Below are 26,008 nucleotides of genomic sequence, written 5' to 3'. Positions count from 1 at the left end.
CAGCTCATCCTTTGATGCATACAGTATATGTCCCCAGCCCCTCCTGTGATGTGTATACCCCAGCCCTCCCTGTTATGTACATGCCCCAGCCCTCCTGTGATATATATCTCCCAGCCTCCCCTGTGATGTATGTGCCCCAGTCCCTTCCCTGTTATATATGTGTAGCAGTGCCTCCTTCTATGTATATGCCCCCAGCGTCTCCTGTGATGCATATATGTCTCCAGCACCTCCTTTGAAGTATATATGTCCCTAGACCCTCCTTTGATGTATATGCCCCAAGCCCCATCTATTATGTATTTCCCCCTTAGCATCTCCTATGTGATGTATATGATTTGCCAATCTTATTATTACAAACAGTTGACTGTGCTCCAGACCAAGACAAACCTGAAAAAGCAGTTGGGAGAAACAACAGGATCAATATCACCTAACATCACAGCCGCACAAAGAGAAGCAGCTCCGGCCACCACAATAGGGGTGAGTTAATTAACTGTTTGACCAACTATAGCAGGGTCATTTTCAAGCTGATAATTTAGTGAGGCCCCCGAAGGTTGGTAGAAATTTCCAAATGGCCCCTGGCAGAAAGTTCCCCACCCATGGCCTGGGCCATTTTTATGTAGAGGAACAATTCTTTTTTTCAGATCCTCAGAGAATTTTTTGCCATGAGGTATCATGTTGAATGTGCAGTGACCAGTATGACAAGTATTCATACCTTAGACCTTGTAACACTGAATCACATGACACAGGGGAGGGAAAATGACTAATTGGGCACAATTTGGCAATTATCACTTAGGGGTGTACTCACTTCTGTTGCCAGCGTTTTAGACATTAATGGCTGGGTGTTGAGTTGTTTAGAGGGCACATCACATTTACACTGTTATACAAGCTGTACACTAACTGCTTTATATTGTATCACAGTGTCATATCTTCAGTTTTGTCCCATTAAAAGATATAAAAAAATATAATAATATACTTATAAAAAATGTAAGGGGTGTACTAATGTTTGTGATATACTGTAGATAGTATGGGTGGCTATACCCAGAGGTACCAGTTGTACTAAATATTAGTGGATGACTTATAATGTAGCTTCAAATTTGTTGAGAGTGATATATTTTTAGAACTCCTTTCTAGCAAGTATTGTATTTTAATACTGGAAACTGGAATATACAGTTGAAACCAGAAGTTTGCATACACTATCTAAAAAGACACATCTGCATGTTTTTCTCACTGACATGTGCAAACATGAAATTGTTTGTACAGATGAGTGAGGCACCATCAGGTATCTGGAAATTGCTCCCAAGATGAGCCAGACTTGTGCAAGTCCACAATTGTCTTCCTGAGATCTTGGCTGATTTCTTTTGACTTTCCCATAATGCTACACAAAGAAACAATGTGTTTCAGGTGTATATTAAAATACATCCACAGGTTTGTCTCTAACTCAGATGTTGCCAATAAACCTATCAGAAGCTTCCAAAGTCATGACATCATCATATGGGCTGTCCCATATTGTTTAAAGGCATAGTACTCTAAAGGCCGCTTTACACGTTACGACATCGCTAAAGCGATCTCGTTGGGGTCACGGAATTTGTGACGCACATCCGGTCGCTTTAGCGATGTTGTTGCGTGTGACACCTATTAGCGATTTTGCATCGTCGCAAAAACGTGCAAAATCGCTCATCGGTGACATGGGGGTCCATTCTCGAATATCATTCCTGCTGCAGTAACGATGTAGTTCGTCGTTCCTGCGGCAGCACACATCGCTATGTGTGACACCGCAGGAACGAGGAACCTCTCCTTACCTGCGTCCCGCCCGCAATGCGGAAGGAAGGAGGTGGGAGGGATGTTACGTCCCGCTCATCTCCGCCCCTCCGCTTCTATTGGGCGGCCGCTTAGTGACGTTGCTGTGACGCCGCACGGACCGCCCCCTTAGAAAGGAATCGGGTCGCCGGTCACAGCGACGTCGCTAGGCAAGTAAGTCCGTGTGACGGGTCTGGGCGATGTTGTGTGCCACGGGCAGCGATTTGCCCGTGTCGCACAACCAATGGAGTGGGTACGCACGCTAGCGATATCGGTACCGATATCGCAGCGTGTAAAGTGGCCTTTAGTGTATGTAAACTTTTGACTTTGAAGAAAGTAATAAAAATGCCTTATAACATTCTCTCTTATTATTCTGGCATTTGGCAAATATAAATAAATTTGGTTCCTAATTGACCTAAAACGGGAGAGGTTTATTGTGATTTCCTGTCAGATAGTGAGAAAACATGCAGATATGTCTTTTTAGAAAATGTGTGAAAGTTTCTGGTTTCAAATGTACATGTAAACCATGGGAATTATGGTAACATTTATTTTTCATACAATATACAAGAGAGTAGGAAACATTATTTGTAGGATACTGGTGTGCCTCTTGTCTACAGGGCCCCTGTACACTGGCTGCATATTTAGTATTTTGTATTTTCGTTGTATACAAGCATTTGAAATTACATAAAGAAATATTAGTAACATGATAAAAGTTTAATGTCTCATGGCCTGTAGGTGTCACTGTTTCTTATCTTCTAAAGTTAAACACTTCCATTAATTTGATCAATAAAATACGGTACTTTACTGAATAAATCAGAATTATTCATTTCAGAGAGAAACGCTAACTGTTGTCTGATGGAAAAATTAATTAGGTGTACCTTTTTTCAGCACCAATATGGACAAACGCTAATATTTAGATACCGTAACTATATACTGTATGTTAATATATATAAAGTAAATATTAATTTTGAAGAAATCACCATTACTGCCTTTGAAGCTGGGCCAGGTTTGGTTAAGGTTGGATGGTAACCAAGATGTCAGTTGTGTTAAAATTAAAGCCTATTCACACCTGTGTTTTGCATCATGTGCATGACCAACTTGGAGGACCAAATTGACTATAATGGTGCCTATCATGGTGCTTTTTAATTTACCCCCTGCTCTAATGTTTCAGAAGTTAGCTGTAGATGGAGAAAGAAGGTCAGAATGTGTCAGTACCATATTGTTTGGAATATACTGAAGGAAACCAGTCTTTAGTTAAAGGGGACCTGTGATGAGATTCATGCTGCCCAAACCACAGGCAATGAATCCGACTTTGTGTGATTGCAGCCAGGTATGTTGTACTCTGAAACACTGCTGGGTTTCACAGAAAATATTCTCTGAAGAACCTTTGAGGGACTATGTTTCTTAGATGATTAATACGAGGCAGGTCCTTATTGGCTTATCCAGCCCTGCTCCCTTTGTGCATAGGCAGAGAGCTGTCAGTCAAGGAGATCGGGGTAGGCAGAAACTGCAGGGGATCTATTGTGGACTAAAGGCCCCGTCACACGCAACGACGTATCTAATGATATATCGCCGGGGTCACGGATTCCGTGACGCACATCCGACATCGTTAGCGACGTCGTTGCGTGTGACAGCAAGGAATGACTGTTAACAATGGAAAATACTCACCTTATCGTCCATCGTTGACACATCGTTCATTTTCAAAAAATCGTTGATTGTAGAGGTCGCAGGTTGTTCGTCGTTCCCGAGGCAGCACACATCGCTACGTGTGACACCTCGGGAGCGTGAAGTACAGTTTACCTGCGGCCGCCGGCAATGAGGAAGGAAGGAGGTGGGCGGGATATTACGTCCCGCTCATCTCCGCCCCTCCGCTTCTATTGGACGGCCGCTTAGTGATACCACTGTGACGCCGCATGAACCGCCCGCTTAGAAAGGAGGCAGTTTGCCGACAACAGTGATGTCGCTAGGCAGGTAAGTACGTGTGACGTCTCCAAACGATTTTGTGGGCCACGGGCAGCGATTTGCCAGTAATGCACAAATGATGGGGGCGGGGACGATTGCTAGCCATATATCGCAGCGTGTAATGGGGCCTTAATCATCCAAGATAGTATGTTTTCTCCGAAAGCTTCACAGTTGCACTAATGCAGCTAGTGTATGATTCATGCTGCCTGTGATTCGGGTTGAATGAATATCATGACAGGCTCCCTTTACAATTGTACTATACTGAACAAAAATATAAACACAACACTTTTGTTTTTGCTTCCATTTTTCATGAGATGAACTCAAAGCTGTCAGACTTTTTCTCTGTACACAAAATGTCTTTTCTCTCAAATATTGTTCACAAATTTGTCTAAATCTGTGTTAAGCTGGGTTTACACACTGCAACATCGCAAACGACATCGCTGTAACGTCACCGGTTTTGTGACGTTACAGCGACCTCCCCAGCGACATTGCAGTGTGTGAAACCTATCAGCGACCTGGCCCCTGCTGTGAAGTTGTGACCGCTACAAATCGTTCAGGACCATTCCTAGGTCCTTTGTTTCCCGCTGTGCAGCATGCATCGCTAGAAAGTTTCAGCGTGTAAAGGGGACTTTACAGCGACTTCCCTTTCAAATAGCAGCTTTACAACGTCCCCAACAACCAGCTAGGTCGCTCTGCAGGTCCGGATCGCTGTTGCGTCGTTGGCCAGGTTTGCCTGTTTGACAGCTCACCAGAGACTTTGTAGCGATCCCGGCTAGGTTGAGATCGCAGGTTGGATCGCTAGAAAGTTTCAGTGTGTAAACCCAGCTTTAGTGAGCACGTCTCCTTTACAAGATAATCCATCAACCTCACAGGTGTGGCATATCAAGATGCTGATTAGACAGCATGATTATTGGTGTGCCTTAGGGCTGGCCACAAATAAAGGCTACCCTAAAATGTGCAGTTTTACAGTATTAGAGGGGGGGTGTCGCAAAACCAGTTAGTATCTGGTGTGACCACCATATGGCCAGTCTGCAATTTCCCATGCACAGTGAAAACTGGGATTCATCTGTGAAGAGAACATTACTCCAATGTGCCAGATGCCATTGAATGTGAGCATTTGCCCCTTCAATTCAGTTATGCCGACTAACTGCAGTCAGGTGGAGACCCCGGTAACGACAACGAGCATACAGATGAGCTTCCCTGAGATGGTTTCTGACAGTCTGTGCAGAAATTCTTTGGTTCCACAAACCGATTGCTGCAGCGGCTGTCTGAGAGGCTGATCTCACATGATCTTGGAGATGAAGATGCTGGATGTGGAGGTTCTGGTCTGGTGGGGTTACATATGGTCTGTGGTGGATGTACTGCCAAATTCTTTGAACTGCCGTTGGAGACTCCTTATGGTAGAGAACTGAACATTCACTTCATGGTCAACAGCTCTGGTGGACATTCCTGCAGTCAGCATGCCAGTTGCATGCTATCTCAAAACTTGTGACATTATACTGTGTGATAAACATGCACATTTTAGAGTGGCCTTTTATTGTGGCCAGCCTAAGGCACACCTGTACAATAATCATATTTTCTAACCAGCATCTTGATATGCCACACCTGTGAGGTGGATGGATTATCTCGGTAAAGGAGAAATAATCACTAATACAGATTTAGACAAATTTGTGAATAATATTTTTAGAGAAAAAAGCCTTATGTGTACAGAGAAAAAGTCTGATTTTAGAGTTCAGCTCATGAAAAATAGGAGCAAAAATAAAAGTGTTGTGTTTATATATTTGTTCAGTTTAGTTTCTTTAGGCTCAGTTTGTGGGTTCAAGTCAGGTATATTAAGTGGAAGGTAAGTCCACAGCCTTTAGGGTCCGCTTACATGAACCAACTGGCAGCACAAAATGACTGCTTATTGGTAAATATTTACTGATTGACGGTTGTTTAACCCTTTAGTGACGGAGCTAATTTTCACCTTAATGACCAGACCAAATTTTGCAATTCTGACCAGTGTCATTTCATGAGGTTATAACTCTAGAACGCTTCAACGGATCCCGGTGATTCTGAGATTGTTTTTTCGTCACATATTGGACTTCATGTTAGTACCAAATTTAGGACAATATTTTTTGTGTTTATTTATGAAAAAAATTGAATATTGGCAAAAATTTTGAAAATTTAGCAATTTTCAACTTTTGAATTTTTATACCGTTAAACCAGAGATTTCTGTGACACAAAATAGTTAATAAATAATATTTCCCACTTGTCTACTTTACATCAGCACAATTTTGGAAACAAAATTTTTTTTTGTTAGGAAGTTAGAGGGGTTCAAAGTTTATCAGCAATTTCTCATTTTTACATCAAAATTTACAAAACCAGTTTTTTAGGGACCACATCACATTTGAAGTGACTTCAATAGGCCTAGATGACAGAAAATACCCAAAAGTGACACCATTCTAAAAACTGCACCCCCCAAAGTACTCAAAACCACATTCAAGAAGTTTATTAACCCTTCAGGTGCTTCACATGAACAAAAGCAATGTGGAATGAAAAAAAGCAAAAATTAAATTTTACCTAAAAATGTTGCTCTAACCCAAATTTATTCACTTTTAGAAGAAATAACACAACAAAATGGACCCCAAAACTTGTTCCCCACTTTCTTATGAGCGCGCCGATACCCCACATGTGGTCAGAAACCTCTGTTTGGACAAATGGGAGGGCTCGGAACAGAAGGAGCAATATTTGAATTTTGGAAAGCAAATTTGGCTGAAATAGATTGCGAGCACCATGTTGCATTTACAGGTCCGCTAAGGTACCTAAACAGAAGAAATCCCTCACAAGTGACACCATTTTGGAAACTAGACCCCTCAAGGCTTCTATCTAGGGGTATAGGGAGCATTTTAGATCCACAGGTACTTCACAGATTTTGTTAACGTTACGTTGTCATATTGAAAATTTTAATAATTTTCTCAAAAATGTTGCTTTAGCATCAATTTTCTCACTTTTTCAAGAGGTAATTCCAAAAATTTGACCTCAAGGTTTGTTAACCACTTTTTTATGAGCGCGGTGGTACCTCACATGTGGTCTGAAACCTTTGTTTGGACAAATGGGAGGGCTTGGAACGAAAGGAGCAATATTTGAATTTTAGAAAGGAAATTTGCCTGAAAAAGATTGCGGGCACCATGTCGCATTTGGAGGTCCCCTAAGGTACCTAAACAGCAGAAACCCCGCACATGTGACCCCATTTTGGAAACTAGGCCCCTCAAGGAATTTATCTAGATGTTTGGTGAGTACCCTGAACCCTCAGGTGCTTCACAGAATTTTATAACGTTGAGCCATGAAAAAAAAAAAATAAAATTTTACCACAAAATTGTTATTTCAACCAGGTAGCTTTTTTTTTTACAAGAGTAAAAGGAAAAAATTCAGCATAACATTTATTGTGCAATTTCTCCTGAGTTTGGCGATACCTTATATGTGGTGGAAATCAACTGTTTGGGCGCATGGCAGGGCTCGGAAGGGAAGGAGTGCCATTTGACTGCAAAATTGGCTGGAATCAATAGCGGACGCTATGTTGCATTTGGAAAGCCCCTAAGGTGCCTAAACAGTGGCGGTCCCCCACAAGTGACTTCATTCTGGAAACAAGACACCTCAAGGCTTTTATCTAGGTGTATAGTGAGCAGTTTGAATCCACGAGTACTTCACAGAATTTGATAAGCTTAGGTTGCCATATTGAAAATTTTCATTTTTTTCACAAAACTGTTGCTTTAGCATCAAATTTCTCACTTTTTCAAGAGACAACAACAAACCGTGGACCCCACAGGTTGTTATCCAATGTCTTATGAGCGCAGGGATACCCCACATGTGGCCAAAAACCTCTGTTTGGATAAATGGGAGGGCTTGGAATGGAAGGAGTACCATTTGAATTCTGGAAAAGTTGAAATAAATTGCGCGCACCATGTCACATTAGCAGGGCCCCTTGGGTACCTATACGTCAGAAAACCCCCACAAGTGACCCCATTTTGGAAACTGGATTTTATTCAGGAGTATAGTAAGCATTTTGAATCCACAGGTACTTCACAAAAATGTTGCTGTAGCAACAAATGTCTCACTTTTAGGCTATGTGGCCATGATCCAGCGACACGGCGTCCAGTACACAGTGTCAGCCTCCTGCAGAGATGTGAGTGTTGTCCACGGGAGAACGCAGCTGCCCATGCCCACGATTTGGGTTCAGGCTGCTGTGGAGCTCTATGCTACCTGCAGAGAACACTCATCTCCGCAGCATAAATTGACATGATGAGGCTCGGGAAGCTGCGCCACAGGTCGGTTTATGCTGCGGAGAAAAGAAGCACAGTGGGCATGAGATTTCTAAAAATCCTTCCACTGTGCTTCTACAGCACAACGCAGCGTCATGGACACAGGGAAAACACTCTGCGCCCAAAACGCTGCAAACCCTGATTGTGGGCACACAGCGTAAAATGCTACAATGGATGAATGGATAGATGTCAAACATATATAACGTCCCACCCCCTGCATATTCTAAGCTGGCGCCCTTTAGTGCCTTTCATGTGGCACTAAAGGGTGCCTAGCCTTGTATTTAGCCCCCCAAAAAATTAATAATTAAAATAAACGACGTGGGGTCCCCCCTATTTTTGATAGCCAGCTAGGGTAAAGCAGACAGCTGTAGCCTGCAAACCACAGCTGACAGCTTCACCTTGTCTGGTGATCAATTTGGAGGGCTCCCCAGGCGTTTTTTTAAAAAAAAACAAAACGTGGGGTCCCCCCCAAATTAGATCACCAGCCAAGGTGAAGCGGACAGCTGGGGTCTGGTATTCTCAGGGTGGGAAGAGCCATGGTTATTGGACTCTTCCCAGCCTAAAAATAGCAGGCCGCAGCCGCCCCAGAAGTGGCGCATCCATTAGATGCGCCAATCCTGGCGCTTCGCCCCAGCTCATCCCGCGCCCTGGTGCGGTGGCAGACGGGGTAATATATGGGGTTGATACCAGCTGTAATGTCACCTGGCATCAAGCCCTGGGGTTAGTGATGTCACGGCATCTGAACAGATACCCGACATCACTAACCCAGTCAGTAATAGAAAAAAAAAAGACAAAAAAAAAATTTATTTGAAAAAACACTCCCCGAAACATTCCTCTTTTACCAATTTATTGAAAATAAAGAAATTCCGGTCGCTGTAATCCATTTTGGAGGAGGTCCCACGCCGACTCTGGATCTTCTAGAATATGGGGGGCACGTTCAGGGAACGTATCCCCCATTTTCTGGAAGAGCAAGCTCTCCATGAGCAGTGTGGGTGCAGTAATCTGAGAATACTGCACTCACACTGCCCCGGTCCAACCTAGGGCAGAGTGACCTGCAGTAACCTCATTCCAGAATATGAGGGGCACGCTCACAGAACGTACCCCCCATTTTCTGGAACAGCAGTCTCTCCATGTGAGGAGTGTGACTGCAGATTACCGCACTCACCCTCCCCCGGTCCACAGTGGAGTAGCCTGTGCAGTTGCGACGTCAGCAGGATCCCTGCTTGCAGGGATCCAGCTGACAGCCGCTGTCTGCGCATGCGCCGCCAGCATTGAAGAAGAAGGAGGCGGCGTGATCGCGGGACGGAGCGGCAGACAGGTAACGTATAACCGGGGGCTTGGGGGGGGAGGTGACGGGGGGTGACCTAGTGGGACCTGGGGACACCTTTCTGCCGCATGTGACGTGTCACATGCGGCAGAAAGAGCAGAATGAAGGCGGCCGCGCGCTGTGCGCCGCCATCTTCCGGAGGGGGGAGGGGGGTGGTGGCTCTGGAGAACCGGAGGGGGCTCCGGTGACCAGAGGGCTCCGGTGGACCGGAGGAGGGGTCAGGGGGAGGACATTTCCCTCCGATCTGAAATGTTTGATCATTTCAGATCGGAGGGAAATGACTGCAGAGCCGGCGGCGGCTGCAGTTTTCTGTGCGCTTCGGCGCCATTTTGGATGTCCGGTGGGGGTAGGGGTGGGGGTGGGGGGACTCTCCGGTACCGGGGGCTTTGGGGGCACTAGGGGGTTAGATTTCTTTCTCATCTGACATGTTTGATCATGTCAGATGAAAAAGAAATCAGTTTTACCGGCAATTTCTTTTTTTTTCATGTGTTCGTCGGTATACAGTGTATACCGCCGATCACATGATCGGGGTCCAAAAAAACACCCCGATTCATAATCTGGGGGGTCTCAGCTACCCCCGGTAGCTGAAACCCCCGAGATTTTCGGTCGCTGGGGGGCGCTACAGGGTTTTTTCGGGCCGCCGCTTTAAAGCGGCGGAACAGAATAAGTACCCTGTTTTGCCGCCGCTTTAAGTCGTACGGCCGTCGTTATGAGGTTAATACCCTGTTTACACAGGCTGTAATAGATCGTTCAACGCACAGAGACTGCCATTTTTCTTGACAGTGAGTCCTGTTTATCAGGGACGATGCTTTGTCAAGATCGAAGCCTGCTTAAAAATAATTTCCCCCAATGAACAAGTGTTTTGCTCATTTATTGGGTGATTGGCAGCCTCTTTACACTGCACAATTATCGTGAAACGATCGTTATTAGGACTGCTTGCTGACGGTCATCTTTTAGCGTAAATACACAGTTACTTTGTCTTGTATATTTATTATATTTGTTTCACTTTATTCACAAACTACACTGAAAAATATGTTTGTATTCAGTTCCAATTTAAAGGGGACATCCAATATGCCTGTACATCCCATTGTCACTTTTGTAAATATGGATGCTAGGCCCACAACAATTTATCTCAGTAAGTGAAGATAATGTGATTCTCAAACTCTGTTTTAAGATCAATATTCTATCAATTTTATTAGTTAGAGAAGTGATCCCCAACCTTTTTTGCACCAGGGATCGGCTTCAAGCAAGACCATTTTTCCATGGCCTGGTAGGGCGGGGTGGGGCAGGGAAGGGGTTTGGTCATATGGGGGAGGGCTGATGGAGGGGGTTGGATGTTTATAATGTGACTGTAACTCAACTCACCATAGGTTCAGAATGATGGGAGCACCGTCATATCTAGCTGCCCATTAGCATCCAGAGCTTTTTCCCCTCCAACTCGCAGAACTTACAGCAAGCAGGAGGGAAAAGAGGGCTGGACACATATGACGTTCTTGTCCCTGCTCCTGTCTGAGCAAATTCTGCGAGTAGAGTAGCAGCACTGTACATTGAGCCTTAGTCTACAGCACTGCTACTTAGCAGCGCTATACACCAAACAGCGCTGAAGACCGGGGTGTGCTAGGGTGGGACCTCGGTGTACAGCGCTGTAAACCAGGAGCTATGCCAGGAGTCACGACACTGTGGCCAGATCACAGACTCGCCCCACTGCACCCCACATAATGTGCTGTGCCTAGAGCCGTATCTACTGAGGCCAGCCTGCCAACTCATCTTGGCACGCCCCGCATAATGTTCACTGCCGATTGCCGTGAGTGGGCAGCATCCACCTTACAAAGTAAGCCACCATAGAGCACACTGTCAGGGTTTAGTACTGGTCTGCAGCGGTTGCACTGACTGGCAAAAAAATCCCTAATGGCCCGGTCCTGGTTCGTGGACCGGTGGTTGGAGCCCCTGAGTTAGAGCACTTGTTTAATAAGGCAGATATGCCATTTTGAGATAAGACTAACATTTGTTGAGTTCTTCTACCCACAGAAATCTTCATTATAGACTTGATATCCTTTTATACTTCATTTTAGGCATCTCTGTGGATCATGTATATGCTGCAGATTACACATTCCAGTACACACGAGTCATTAAGGATCCATTAACATTCTCTGGCTTGGGACTTCACATCAGCCTACTTTATTCTTAATTGCTTTTTAATGAGCTATGAAAGCCAGACCACATGTAGAATGGGGACTGTAGATTCAAATAAGCAGTAATACAAGCCTTATGTAGGGGTATATTTTACTCAGTTCTTGTAATAACCTTCTAAGATCCCTATTGTTAAATTCTGCATTAACAGATGTAGAAACCATAATTTCTATAATATCTGATTGTATGTAGGCCACAGTTGAGACACATTATGTAGAGCAACAAGCCTATGAAAAATTATTAACAAAAAATACTAAAAAATGAAATGGAGAAAAAAAATGAGAAAAGGTATATGTGTAATGATACTGTGCTGATGTCAAGTTCAGCTATGGTGTATCGTGCCTACTGACTAAACAGTCAAGAAGCAGTGATATAATTTTTAGCTTAGTGTCACCTCTCTGTAACATAATTCTAATCCTGATGCCAAAACATCACCATCCCCAATGCTGTTGTCTAATAGTATCTGTGCCTAATAGTATCTTCAGCCAATGCCTCCTCGGCCACTGATAAAAGCCTCATTTAATGTCTGCTTTCTTTCTTTTCATTTGTGAAGAAATAGGTTTCACTCAGACATCCATTTTCCAAAACACTGAAAATTAGTCTAAGGCTGTGTGCAGGGCCGTATTTACCACTAGGCACCTGTGGTCCGGTGCCTAGGGCGGCGCGATGCGGGGGGGCGGCGCCTTCTAGCAGCAAAAAAAAAAAAAAAAAATTATTATTTTTTTTTTACCTATACCACTAAATCCGCAGTCTTTTCGCGGGGGGGTAAAGGGGGGTGTTGTGTTGGGCGCACGGGCGCCCCTCTATTGATTTGTATGTATCCGCGTCTTTAAAGCGGATACAAATACACTGCAGGCAACGGGCACAGGGAGCTGATTGAACCCGGAACTGCCGACAGCTGCATTTCCGGGGTCACAACACGCGCGCTCCAATCAGCTCCTTGCCAAGAGCTGGGACATCCAAACCTGTGCAGAGCTCACAGCAGGCACCAGTGTGACGTCTGGAGGATAATCACCGGGTCCGGAGCAGGTAACAAGCTGTCTATATGTGAAGGGGGGCTTTACTGCTAACTGTATGTTATGGGGGGGAGGGGAGCACTGCATACTCAGAAATGCCTGTGCTAACTGTATGTGATGGAGGGAGGGGTGCAGTGCACCCCTCCCCCCATCACATACAGTTAGCACAGGCATTTCTGAGTATGCAGTGCGCCCCTACCCCCATCACAAACAATTAGCAGTAAGCACAGGCATTTCTGAGTATGCATGCAGTCTGCATGCATACTCAGAAATGCCTGTGCTTACTGCTAATTGTATGTGATGGGGGGAGGGGCGCACTGCATACTCAGAAATGCCTGTGCTTACTGCTAATTGTATGTGATGGGGGGAGGGGCGCACTGCATACTCAGAAATGCCTGTGCTAACTGTATGTGATGGGGGAGGGGTGCACTGCATGCATACTCACAATTAGCAGTAAGCACAGGCATTTCTATGTGATGGGGGGAGGGGCGCACTGCATACTCAGAAATGCCTGTGCTAACTGTATGTGATGGGGGGAGGGGGGCACTGCATGCATACTCAGAAATGCCTGTGCTTACTGCTAATTGTATGTGATGGGGGGAGGGGCGCACTGCATACTCAGAAATGCCTGTGCTAACTGTGATTAGCTGAGGCTGGGGGGAGAGAGGCTGAGGCTGGGGGAGAGGGAGGCTGGGGGGAGAGAGACGCTGAGGCTGGGGGGAGAGAGAGGCTGAGGCTGGGGGGAGAGAGGCTGGGGGGGGGAGGCTGGGGGGAGAGAGAGGCTGAGGCTGGGGGGGAGGCTGGGGGGAGAGAGAGGCTAAGGCTGGGGGGGGAGGCTGGGGGGAGAGAGAGACTGGGGGGAGAGAGAGGCTGAGGCTGGGGGGAGAGAGAGGCTAAAGCTGGGGGGGAGGCTGGGGGGAGAGAGAGGCTGAGGCTGGGGGGAGAGAGAGGCTGAGAGGAGAGAGGCTGATGCTGGGGGAGGCTGGGGGGAGAGAGAGGCTGTGGGGGAGGCTGGGGGGAGAGAGAGGCTAAGGCTGGGGGGGAGGCTGGGGGGAGAGAGAGGCTAAGGCTGGGGGGAGGCTGGGGGGAGAGAGAGAGGCTGGGGGGAGAGAGAGGCTGAGGCTGGGGGGGAGGCTGGGGGGAGAGAGAGGCTGAGGCTGGGGGGAGAGAGAGGCTGAGAGGAGAGAGGCTGATGCTGGGGGAGGCTGGGGGGAGAGGGAGGCTGGGGGGAGGCTGGGGGGAGAGAGAGAGGCTGAGAGGCTGAGGCTGGGAGGAGGGAGGCTGATACTGGGGGAAGCTGGGAGCAGGGAGGCTGATGCTGAGGGAGGCTGGGAGGAGAGAGGCTGATGCTGGGGGAGGCTTGGAGGAGGGAGGCTGATGCTCAGGGAGGCTGGGAGGCTGATGCTGGGGGAGGCTTGGAGGAGGGGGGCTGGGAGGCTGGGAGGAGGGAGGCTGATGCTGGGGGAGGCTGGGAGGAGGGAGGCTGATGCTGGGGGAGGCTGGGAGGAGGGAGGCTGATGCTGGGGGAAGCTGGGAGCAGGGAGGCTGATGCTGGGGGAGGCTGGGAGGAGAGAGGCTGATGCTGGAGGAGGCTCATGCTGGGGGAGGCTGGGAGGAGAGAGGCTGATGCTGGAGGAGGCTCATGCTGGGGGAGGCTGGGAGGAGAGAGGCTGATGCTGGGGTAAGCTGGGAGCAGGGAGGCTGATGCTGAGGGAGGCTGGGGGGAGAGAGGCTGATGCTGGGGGAGGCTGGGGGAGAGAGGCTGCTGCTGGGGGAATGAGAGAGAGGGGCCAATGCTAGAGACAGAGGACAAGGGTTGAGGGATAGTGCAATGACAATATCGATGGGGGGCAGTGTAAGGACTCAGAATGAGAGGGGGGCAGCATTGGGAGCTCATTATGGAGAAGGGGCAGCATGTGTGGGCTCAGTATGGAGTGGAACAATGTAGGGGAGTCAATATCAAGAGTGGGGTAGTGTGTGTGTGTGTGTGTGTGTGTGTCTCAGCATAAGCGCTAGTGTGGTGGTCTAAGTATGATGAGTGGAGCAGCATGGAGGTGTCATTATGGAAAAAAGAAAGGCAGCATTAGGAGCTCATGGAGAGAGGCAGCATGCATGGGACACTGTGAGGAGGGGGCAGCATGCACGGGACATTGTGAGGAGGGGGCAGCATGCATGGGACATTGTGAGGAGGGGGCAGCATGCATGGGACATTGTGAGGAGGGGGCAGCATGCATGGGACATTGTGAGGAGGGGGCAGCATGCATGGGACATTGTGAGGAGTGGGAAGCATGCATGGGACACTGTGAGGAGGGGGCAGCATGCATGGGAGACTGTGAGGAGGGGGCAGCATGCATGGGACACTGTGAGGAGGGGGCAGCATGCATGGGACATTGTGAGGAGGGGGCAGCATGCATGGTACATTGTGAGGAGGGGGCAGCATGCATGGGACATTGTGAGGAGGGGGCAGCATGCATGGGACATTGTGAGGAGGGGGCAGCATGCATGGGACATTGTGAGGAGGGGGCAGCATGCATGGGACATTGTGAGGAGTGGATAGCATGCATGGGACACTGTGAGGAGGGGGCAGCATGCATGGGAGACTGTGAGGAGGGGGCAGCATGCATGGGACACTGTGAGGAGGGGGCAGCATGCATGGGACACTGTGAGGAGGGGGCAGCATGCATGGGACACTGAGGAGGGGGAAGCATGCATGGGACACTGTGAGGAGGGGGCAGCATGCATGGGACACTGTGAGGAGGGGGCAGCATGCATGGGACACTGTGAGGAGGGGGCAGCATGCATGGGACACTGTGAGGAGGGGGCAGCATGCATGGGACACTGTGAGGAGGGCGCAGCATGCATGGGACACTGTGAGGAGGGGGCAGCATGCATGGGACACTGTGAGGAGGGGGCAGCATGCATGGGACACTGTGAGGAGGGGGCAGCATGCATGGGACACTGTGAGGAGGGTGCAGCATGCATGGGACATTGTGAGGAGGGAGCAGCATGATGTGAGGTCAATGTGCAGATCATATTTCATAATTGAGGAAGGTGTGGTGGATATAATTTATAAGGGAGGGCAGTGTGTAGTTTATTAGGGGCAGTGTGACAGTCACAGTATATAAGTGGGGACGGTGTGGTGGGAATATTTTATACTCATGCTATGTTTTGATGTGCCTGTGGTGATCCCCATTGGGGGGGGGGGGCTTAGTGCCCTTCATTTCTCATTGATACTTTTTAAAGTGTTTTACAGAGTAGATCTGCCTTAAACAGATGTCATGTGCGAAAACTCAGTTTTACGTTGTCAATAAGGGGCGCGACCACTTAAAGTGCCTAGGGCAGCACGAAGGCAAAATACAGCCCTGGCTGTGTGCGCACGTTGCGTTTTTTCATGCGTTTCCACAGCGTTTTGAACTGCAGCGTTTTAATGCAAAAATGCATGTGTTTTGATTTCCAAGCAAAATCTATGGGAAATAGAGATTTCTTGTGCGCACTATGCATTTAAAAACGCAGCGTTTTAGGTGCGTAAAATTTGTCAAAATCTCTGCATTTGAAGAAGCAGCATGCCAATTGTTTTTACCATTTTGGCAGCGTTTTGCTATCATTGAAGTCAATGAGAATGATCAAAACGCATCCTGAATCAAATTTCTAGCGTTTTACATGCTTTTTTGATGCAAAACGCATGCTTTTTTGACAAAAACCAAAGCATGCATTTTTGAAATTATAATGAGGGCTTGACGTCTCCTTTCACACACATATCTAGCTCGACTATAAAAAAATAGTAAAACTATAATTTAACGTTATTTTATACATAAATATTAAATCACATTCATATTTTTAATAAAATTAGCTATTTTGTGTATGATTTAAAGTATGGAAATGTATAATTTTTTTTTCATTTTTTCCATAGTGTTTAAACTTTATTTAGTAGTGTATTTGTGTTGAAAACGCATCTGTCTTTAAGCACAGAAAATGCATGTAAAATGCGGTAAAAACGAGGCAAAAATGCTATAAAAACGGATGCGTATTTCCTGCGTTTTTGTGGTCAAAACCAAATTTGACATCGACAAATTCTGCCAGAGGATGCGTTTACAACTGCAAGTAACTGAACGCAACGTGCGCACACAGCCTAAGGACGAAGTCACGTGGCCATATAACACAAACGACGATGGCATCATAATGCTCGGACTGGCCAGCGGCTCTCCTAACCTGAGCTCGAGAGCTGCATAGATCAATTCACATGTGAGAATTGGAGCACAGGTGAGGAGGAGAGATTAATCTCTCCATCTCCTCCATTACCTGTCTATCGCACTGCACTTGGATGCCATCAGTGCAGTCCAATATTTCACACGCAACCATAGACTTGTATGGGTGCGCAAGATCCGAGACATGCTGCTAATTGCAGTATGCTGCAAAGTCTCCTCAATTCCAGTTAGAGATGAGGAAAAAATTGACTTAAGGCTGCTTTACACCTTACGATATCACATACGATATCGTATGCAATCGTACCCGCCCCCATCGTATGTGCGGCACGTTCAATTTGTTGACCATGTTGCACGAACGATTATTTCCTGTCACATGTACTTACCCTTCCATACGACCTCGATGTGGGCGGCGAACATCCACTTCCTGGAGTGGGAGGGACATTCAGCGTCACAGCGACGTCACGCGGCAGCCGGCCAAAAGAAGCAGAGGGGCGGAGATGAGCGGGACGTAAACATCCCGCCCACCTCCTTCCTTCCGCATTGCCGGCGGGAGCTGCGGGACGCAGGTAAGATCTGTTCATCGTTCCCGGGGTGTCACACACTGCGATGTGTGGTACTTTGGGAACATTGAACAACCCGACGTGCAATTTTAAGGAAATGAACGACGTGTATGCGATGAACGGTTTTACGTTCAATCGCAATCGCACGTAGCTGTCACATGCTACAACAACACTAACGATGCCGGATATGCATCACTTACGACGTGACCCCACCGACACATCGTTAGATTTGTTGTAGCGTGTAAAGCCCGCTTTACACTACACTGAGCACTCGTCCATTTTATATGCTCATGTGGCCCCGGCCTAAAGGCCGCTTTACACGCTGCGACATCGCTCAAGCGATCTCATTGGGGTCACGGAATTTGTGACGCACATCCGGTCGCTTTAGCGTGCCGTTGCGTGTCACACCTTTGAGCGATTTTGCATCATTGCAAAAACGTGCAAAATCGCTCATCGGTGACATGGGGGTCCATTGTCCAATATCTTTGCTGCAGCAGTAACGAAGTTCTTCACGTTCCTGCGGCAGCACACATCGGTACGTGTGACACCGTAGGAACGAGGAACCTCACCTTACCTGCCTCCCGCCCGCAATGCGGAAGGAAGGAGGTGGGCGGGATGTTCGTCCCGCTCATCTCCGCCCCTCCGCTTCTATTGGGCGGCGGTTCAGTGATGCAGCTGTGACGTTGCTGTGACGTTGAACGAACCGCCCCCTTAGAAAGGAGGTGGTTCGCCGGTCACAGCGATGTCGCAGGGCAGGTAAGTAGTGTAACGGGTCTGGGCGATGTTGTGCGCCACGGGCAGCGATTTGCCCATGTCGCACAACCGATGGGGGCGGGTACCCACGCTAGCGATATCGGTTACGATATCGCAGCGTGTAAAGCGGCCTTAAGGGTGCGCTCACACCAGCGTATAACTCGGATGAGTGCAATGTGAGAAAAAAAGGGATTGCACTCGGATCTATGTTATTCAACAAGGCTGCGCTGATCTGCGATTTTTTTTTCTCAGCTGTTGTCAGCCTGAGGAAAAAATTGAAGGATGTTGCGAGTGGACGCATAGCATAAGTCGGACGAGACTCACCTATTCAAGTCTATGGGTGTGGGGAAAAAAATCAGATGACAGGTGAACCTTTCTAGTGGCATCCGTTTTACATATACATTACCATTCTGTAGGATAGAATACAGCAAATGTGTTCAATGCCACTTATGATATAAATATCAAAAAGCAAATAAGAGGCTAAAACATAACTTTTAATAAAAGTATGTAAAAGACCTAATACTTAGGCCACTGTAACCATAAGCATCCCCGACTGCTATCAGGATATAAGGCGTAGACCACGCCACACAAGAAATAGCCCCTCAGGGACGCCACAAATATAACAAACTAAACAAACGAAAAAACAAAAAAAGAAAAATATATAGTGTTTCCATTTGTTATCCGGACAGCGGTCCTATATACATAACAAACTTAATAGAATAACACAAAATACATAAATCATATAGATTGTTGACATCGGTCAACAGTTCAAATGTACATAAAGCATTGATAGTATAGTTGATATAGAAAAGATTGGAATGGTCTCATCAATTAGGTGGTCCGCTGGGTAAGTCAGTCTCTCCCTCCCAGGAGTCCTAGAGTTGCCATGGCATCACTAACCCTAGTCCTGATGGGAGATATCCTTGACTCTTACCCCAGACTTCCGCTCTAACAAGGGCAGACCACAGCTAGCTATAATGTAAACCTCTGTACTCTCCCTAATAGCAGCCCGACGCGTTTCGTTGATATAGACTCATCAGGAGATATCGTCCTACAGAGGGGCAGAGGTCCTGCATCCCAGCTCACAAACAATCTATGGAACCAGACTATCTGTCAGCCAAAAAATCAGGAAAAAATTGAAGGATGTTGAGAGTGGACGCATAATTCGAACGAGACTCACCTATTCAAGTCTGTGGGTGTGGGGAAAAAAAATTAGATGACAGATTAACCTTTCTAGTGGCATCCGTTTTACATATACATTACCATTCTGTAGGATAGGACACTGTAAATGGTTCTGTAAATGATTGTAAATGAATAATATAAAAAAACGGATTGCATACAGACAGCACATGGACAGCACATGGATGACAAGTAATAAAAAAATCATCCTACTTTCCTGGATGAAAACTGGACCGTTTTTTATACGCTAGTGTAAGCATGCCCTCAGGGTCACTGGTGTATTACGGTAGTTCTTATAATGGTCACCCCTGGGTACAGATTTGTTAGCAACCATTTGTATGATCACATTAGTTTCCTGAATCATGAGTAACAAAAAAAATCACCGTCTATAATAATGACTTCATAGCAACCAAAAGACAAATGTTAAATATGATGTCATATGGAAAACCAAAAATGTTCTATTCCTACAGGAAAACCTTAATGTCATGTTCACCCATAAGGGTAGTGCCCCACAGTAGCTGTGATGGTGCCGCTGCATGGACAAAGCTCCAGCCACAATGAGGCAAAGAAAAACTTCAATATTTGACCATAGCGTTGGGCGTAGATTCAATTGGATGTGGCCATCCGTACTTTAAAAGCTTCTTGCTGAGGTTTCAATGTTGCTGGGGCTTATTATTATGCAATTCTTAAATTAATTGACTTCAAATAGCTGCAAAACCATGTGGCAAAAAAGAAAAAATTACAATGCATGGGATCTCAGACTATGGCATTCATTTGCTAGTTAGACAATTTAGGCATTCATGTTTTAATAAACAGTAGATAATCATGTGTTATGTGACCCACCCAAAGATTGACCTGCTAAATTCAATTGATATTCCATACAAGTCAGATTTATGGGGGGATCTGACCTTGGGACCGCTCAGATCCTGGGAACAGATGTTCTGCGTCCCTATTCTTGACGTGTGCTTACTGACATTGTCCATTACACTCTTTGTGAGTCACAGAAACATTTAGAAAGAACCTATTTCAGTACAGCAATGTGTTCTCAATGTTTAATTAAACAGCAAAGTCAAATCTACTGCATTATATGACAAATTCAGCTGGAGCCGCACAAACGCCAAGGCTTTAGGAGTCGATACAAGGTAAGAATACTCAATAATCATAATAATGCATACGTTTCATCAGTAAAACAACGCACAGACTGGGCTAAGATGCTCAGTAGCCTCACAAACAGTAGTTTATCTCTTTTTATAGTCTTGGCCCATTCTGATATATGGAAGTATCCCCCTGTGATACTTCTCAGCTGCTGTTTCAGTGTACTATGAAGTGATGTAAGTGTGGCTAAGCCCCGGACAGATGTCTGCCCAGACCAGAACACTGGGGGATATAACCGTCGAATAAGACTCATTTTCACTTTCTGTATCTGGAAATTGAACAAACCGTTGTTGAAAATCCTCTGTGCTCATCTCTATCCGTAAGGCGGATGTTTTGTTTTATAGATCATCATCGTAAAAACTAAACTAACCGGGCTCTTCCCTACATCAAAAGTAATTGTTCACCGTTAGAAAAGAAACAATGTTGTAAAAAACAAACAAAGTATGCCGGTAACAAAAGAACACTAATAACAACAAGCACACATACTAGTAACGACAACTACGATCTTATCCTACATAGCCAGTAAGCTAGTGGAAGTACACACACCCTCAGCTACCGTACGGTTACTCAAGAACTCTCATATAAGGACACATGCTCAGAAACCGTCCTCTTCACATCAAGTAAAGGGTGTCTGAAAAGTGAGACTTACCCCCAGATCTTGGAATATATCCACTTTCTAGGCAGCCCCAATGCTCCTCTCCCACAAAAGCTTCTTCTCTACACTTCCAAATCAAAATTCCATCCCTGCTTTCTTGCAAGGAATGATGTCACAGGAATGGGGGCTGGGATACACAAAAAAGAGGGCAGCCCTGCCTTCAAGTCAGTTTATACAATGAGACCCTTCTAAAACTACTAAAAAAAAGCAGTGTGTATGAGGGGCGGGGAAGGCAAAGGAAATCCAGGCCTCAGCTTTACATACACAAGCATGTTCAAGGCTGTGTGACAGTGTCTGTCTAGAATATACCCTCTCCTGTGTAAAACTAAGGCAGATTTCTGTAGATTTCATTGACAGATGTGAACTGTAATGTGGAAATACTTAAGGCGCAGTCTAAAATATATATCCTAGAGCCAGAAGGGTGGAGGAAAGGAAGTTGTGCAGAATATTCTATTGTGACCAGGACCTTAGGAAGGATGTAGACCGTGCTTAGTTGAATGCCTTTATCTATATCATATCTCTATCTAATATCTATCTATCCAACTATCATTTACTTTTTTCTAGCATGGCATAAAAATCGGAAAATAATAATTTACATTTATGAAGAAATTGCAGCTGCTATACTTATCACTACATACAACTAAGTAAATAACAAGAAATGCACATTATTTTCTAGAGCTGATACAAGTTTCGTTATATGCATTTATTTTCTTTGTGTATATTGGAACAACACAAAAAAAACAGAGAAAAGAAAGACAAATTGGACATATTTTCACACAAAACCCCCAAAATGGGTGTGACAAAATTGTTGGCACCTTTCCAAAATGGATAAAGAACTTTGTTTCAAGCATCTGATGCTCGTTCAACATGTAGCAAATAACAGGGCAATATAGTAATCACACCTGAAACCAAATAAAAAGGGGAGAAGTTGACTGAATCTCTGCATTGTGTGTCAGTGTCTACCACACTAAGCATGGAGAACAGAAAGAGGAGAAGAGAGCTGTTTGAGGACTTGAGAACCAAAATTGTTGAAAAATATCAACAATCTCAAGGTCTATCTCCAGCGTGCTTGATGTTCCTTTGTCCACAGTGTGCAACATAATCAAGAAGTTTACAACTCATGGAACTGTAGCTAATCTCCCTGGACATTAATGGCAGAAAAAAAAATTGCTGAAAGGTTGCGACGCAGGACAGTCAAGATGGTGGATTAGCAGCCCCAATCAAGTTCCAAATAAATTCAAGCTGTCCTGCAGACTCCAGGTGCAATCATGACAGAATGAAAGCAATTTGTGTATGATGACCACAAAAATAAGTAAGAAAAGTAGCTGGGCACTCGATTAGACAAAGTGTGTGAAAACAAAAATTAAAATATAACCTTTAATCTCATAGCTAAAATATTAAAACACACTTGTACATATATAATTGGTTGCACCGCAACAAATACCAAGACAGAAGGAATAGAGAGACATCCACTAAACAAAGATCACAGAGACCTCTGTATTAATTCCACAGAATGAAACATGCTGAGAATATAATAACCAGAGATGTCCACCAATACATGCGGTAAAAAACACCAAATGGTCATAATCAAAATTGAAAACCAATACCAATAACAGTGTTGTCAAGTACGGTGGGGGGTGATTTTTCAGCCTCACAGTACCCCTTATTGGTAACACTCTGACCTTATTGGTTAAAGGTGCTCCTAGACGTACCAATAACAGGGTTGTCAAGTACAGGGGGGGGCAATATTTCAGCCTCACAGTACCCCTTATTGGCAACACTCAGACCTTATCGGTTAAAGGTGCTCCTAGACGTACCAATAACAGTGTTGTCAAGTACAGGGGGGGGGCAATTTTTCAGCCTCACAGTGCCCCTTTATGGCAACACTATGACCTTATCGGTTAAAGGTGCTCCTTGTTGCAATCATGGCAGTACGAACTATCTGTCAACATTTCAATTAAATAAAACACTATGGCAGGAGACCCAGGAGGACCCCACTGCTGACACACAGACATAAAAAAGCTAGGCTGCAGTTTGCAAATTGTACGTGACCAAGCCAAAATTCTTCTGGGAAAGTGACTTGTGGACAGATGAGACCAAAAATGGAATAGCAATATATCTTTACATGTAAGTACTCAACCAGAGTCCCTACAACTTGTTACCTGAAAATCCTTCTCATTTGGGAAAAATCTAACCTTAGTAGAGGTCAGCAGGAATTTCTTCCTGCCTGCTGCCCTTAAGTGACAGGTCTCTCTCTAGATACAGGGTACAGATCTATCAAGCCAGAATCCACCAGGGTCCACAAAATGTATTTGAGTAAGCAAAATCTTTCTGGAAATGTGTTTTATGGAAAGACGAGACAAAGATAATTTTTTTGGTAAAGCACATCATTCTATTGTTTACCAAAAATGGAATACGGCCTACAAAGAAAACATAGTACCTTTAGTCAAATAATGTGGAGGATCAAAGATATTTTGGGGTTGTTTTGCTGCTTCTGGCACTGGATGCCTCGACTGTGTGCAAGGCATCATGAACAGAGATGAGTGGACCCGCTAAAGTTAAGTTTGGGACGTGAACTTGACCTGAACCCCATTGGAAGTTGCTGTTTGGGCAGTTCAGCTCTCCGCCCACATACAGCCAACCATAAACAAAGCACTTCAGGGGGAGGGTGGGTTTTTCATATTTCTTTGAACATAGGACATCTGATAACGCTACTTCACCCCCAGTGCAAGACATTCAAACACTATAAGCGAGCCGAGCACCGAGGGTACACTAGCACACCAATACTTGCTTAACTGGTTTGCATATGTAAATCACTCATATTCCAAACTCGAACACTGATTCTTTTGTAACGTTGTGTACAGTATAAACACCGAACTTTAATGTACAGGTTCGCTTATCTCTAGTCATGAAATCTGAAGATTACCAAAGGATTTTGGATCGCAATGTAGCTGGGTTTTTTGTCCTAGGATATGGGTCTTCCAGCAAGACAATTACCCCAAACATACTTTAAGAAGCACCCAGAAATGGATAGAGACAAGTGGCCAGTAATGAGTCTGGGTCTAAATCCCATTGAACACCTGTGGAGATATCTTAAAATTGCTTTTGGGAGAAGACAACTTTCAAATATGAGAAACCTAGAGCAGTTTGCAAAATCCCAAAGTCCCAAATTCCAGTTTAAAGATGTAAGAAGCTTGTTATGATTATAGGAAATGATTGTCGTTATTTATTACAAAGTGTGAATAACCGAATATTGAGTTGAAGGTACCAACAATTTTATCCAGCCCAGCTTTGGAGTTTTATGTGAAGTTATGTCCAATTTGCCTTTTTTTTCTCCGTTTTCTTGTGTTACTCCAAAACACACAAAGGAAATAAACATGTGTATAACAAAACATGTAATTGCAATAATGTTTTAGGAGAAATACTTCTATACTTTAATAAGTATAATAATGATACTACCATATTTTATATATATATATATATATATATATATATATATATATATATATATATATATATATATATATGGCTTGAGAAAGGTTCTATTGGACTGAATCATTGTCAGTTACACTATGGGCCGATAAAGGTTTGATATTTGCTGTTCTTGGAGTGCTGCTTCCCTTATGTTTTTCCTATATATTAGGCAATTGAAAGACTGCCTGGTAGGCTTTGCACCCGTATCTTATTTTTCTATGTGCTGCTCTTGTTTTCTTTATATATACATATACAGTATGTACAGTGCCTACAAGTAGTATTCAACCCCCTGCAGGTTTAGCAGGTTTGATAAGATGCAAATAAGTTAGAGCCTGCAAACTTCAAACAAGAGCAGGATTTATTAACAGATGCATAAATCTTACAAACCAACAAGTTATGTTGCTCAGTTAAATTTTAATACATTTTCAACATAAAAGTGGGGGTCAATTATTATTCAACCCCTAGGTTTAATATTTTGTGGAATAACCCTTGTTTGCAATTACAGCTAATAATCGTCTTTTATAAGACCTGATCAGGCCGGCACAGGTCTCTGGAGTTATCTTGGCCCACTCCTCCATGCAGATCTTCTCCAAGTTATCTAGGTTCTTTGGGTGTCTCATGTGGACTTTAATCTTGAGCTCCTTCCACAAGTTTTCAATTGGGTTAAGGTCAGGAGACTGACTAGGCCACTGCAACACCTTGATTTTTTCCCTCTTGAACCAGGCCTTGGTTTTCTTGGCTGTGTGCTTTGGGTCGTTGTCTTGTTGGAAGATGAAATGACGACCCATCTTAAGATCCTTGATGGAGGAGCGGAGGTTCTTGGCCAAAATCTCTAGGTAGGCCGTGCTATCCATCTTCCCATGGATGCGGACCAGATGGCCAGGCCCCTTGGCTGAGAAACAGCCCCACAGCATGATGCTGCCACCACCATGCTTGACTGTAGGGATGGTATTCTTGGGGTCGTATGCAGTGCCATCCAGTCTCCAAACGTCACATGTGTGGTTGGCACCAAAGATCTCGATCTTGGTCTCATCAGACCAGAGAACCTTGAACCAGTCTGTCTCAGAGTCCTCCAAGTGATCATGAGCAAACTGTAGACGAGCCTTGACATGATGCTTTGAAAGTAAAGGTACCTTACGGGCTCGTATGGAACGGAGACCATTGCGGTGGAGTACGCTACTTATGGTATTGACTGAAACCAATGTCCCCACTGCCATGAGATCTTCCCGGAGCTCCTTCCTTGTTGTCCTTGGGTTAGCCTTGACTCTTCGGAAAAGCCTGGCCTCGGCACGGGTGGAAACGTTCAAAGGCTGTCCAGGCCGTGGAAGGCTAACAGTAGTTCCATAAGCCGTCCACTTCCGGATGATGCTCCCAACAGTGGAGACAGGTAGGCCCAACTCCTTGGAAAGGGTTTTGTACCCCTTGCCAGCCTTGTGA

The 26,008-nt window shown here is 45.3% G+C and overlaps 1 protein-coding gene across 2 annotated transcripts in view; it reads right to left on the bottom strand.

Annotated features, from left to right (window-relative positions):
- Positions 1-26,008, bottom strand: part of LOC142243715 (PALM2-AKAP2 fusion protein-like) — a 207,085-nt gene that overhangs the window by 58,765 nt on the left and 122,312 nt on the right. Inside the window, exon 1 of one of the 2 annotated variants that reach the window (XM_075315901.1) lies at positions 21,092-21,195. The exons of the other annotated variant lie outside the window; for it this stretch is intronic. The gene's annotated coding sequence lies outside the window, so the exon portion shown is untranslated. Of the gene's footprint in view, positions 1-21,091; positions 21,196-26,008 lie in introns of those variants that run through there. 2 annotated transcript variants of the gene reach the window in all.

This window comes from Anomaloglossus baeobatrachus, chromosome 1 (assembly GCF_048569485.1).
Source record: "Anomaloglossus baeobatrachus isolate aAnoBae1 chromosome 1, aAnoBae1.hap1, whole genome shotgun sequence".
NCBI lineage: Eukaryota > Metazoa > Chordata > Amphibia > Anura > Aromobatidae > Anomaloglossus > Anomaloglossus baeobatrachus.
Note: the sequence above shows the minus strand (reverse complement) of the source record. Positions and strands in the feature narration are given on the sequence as shown.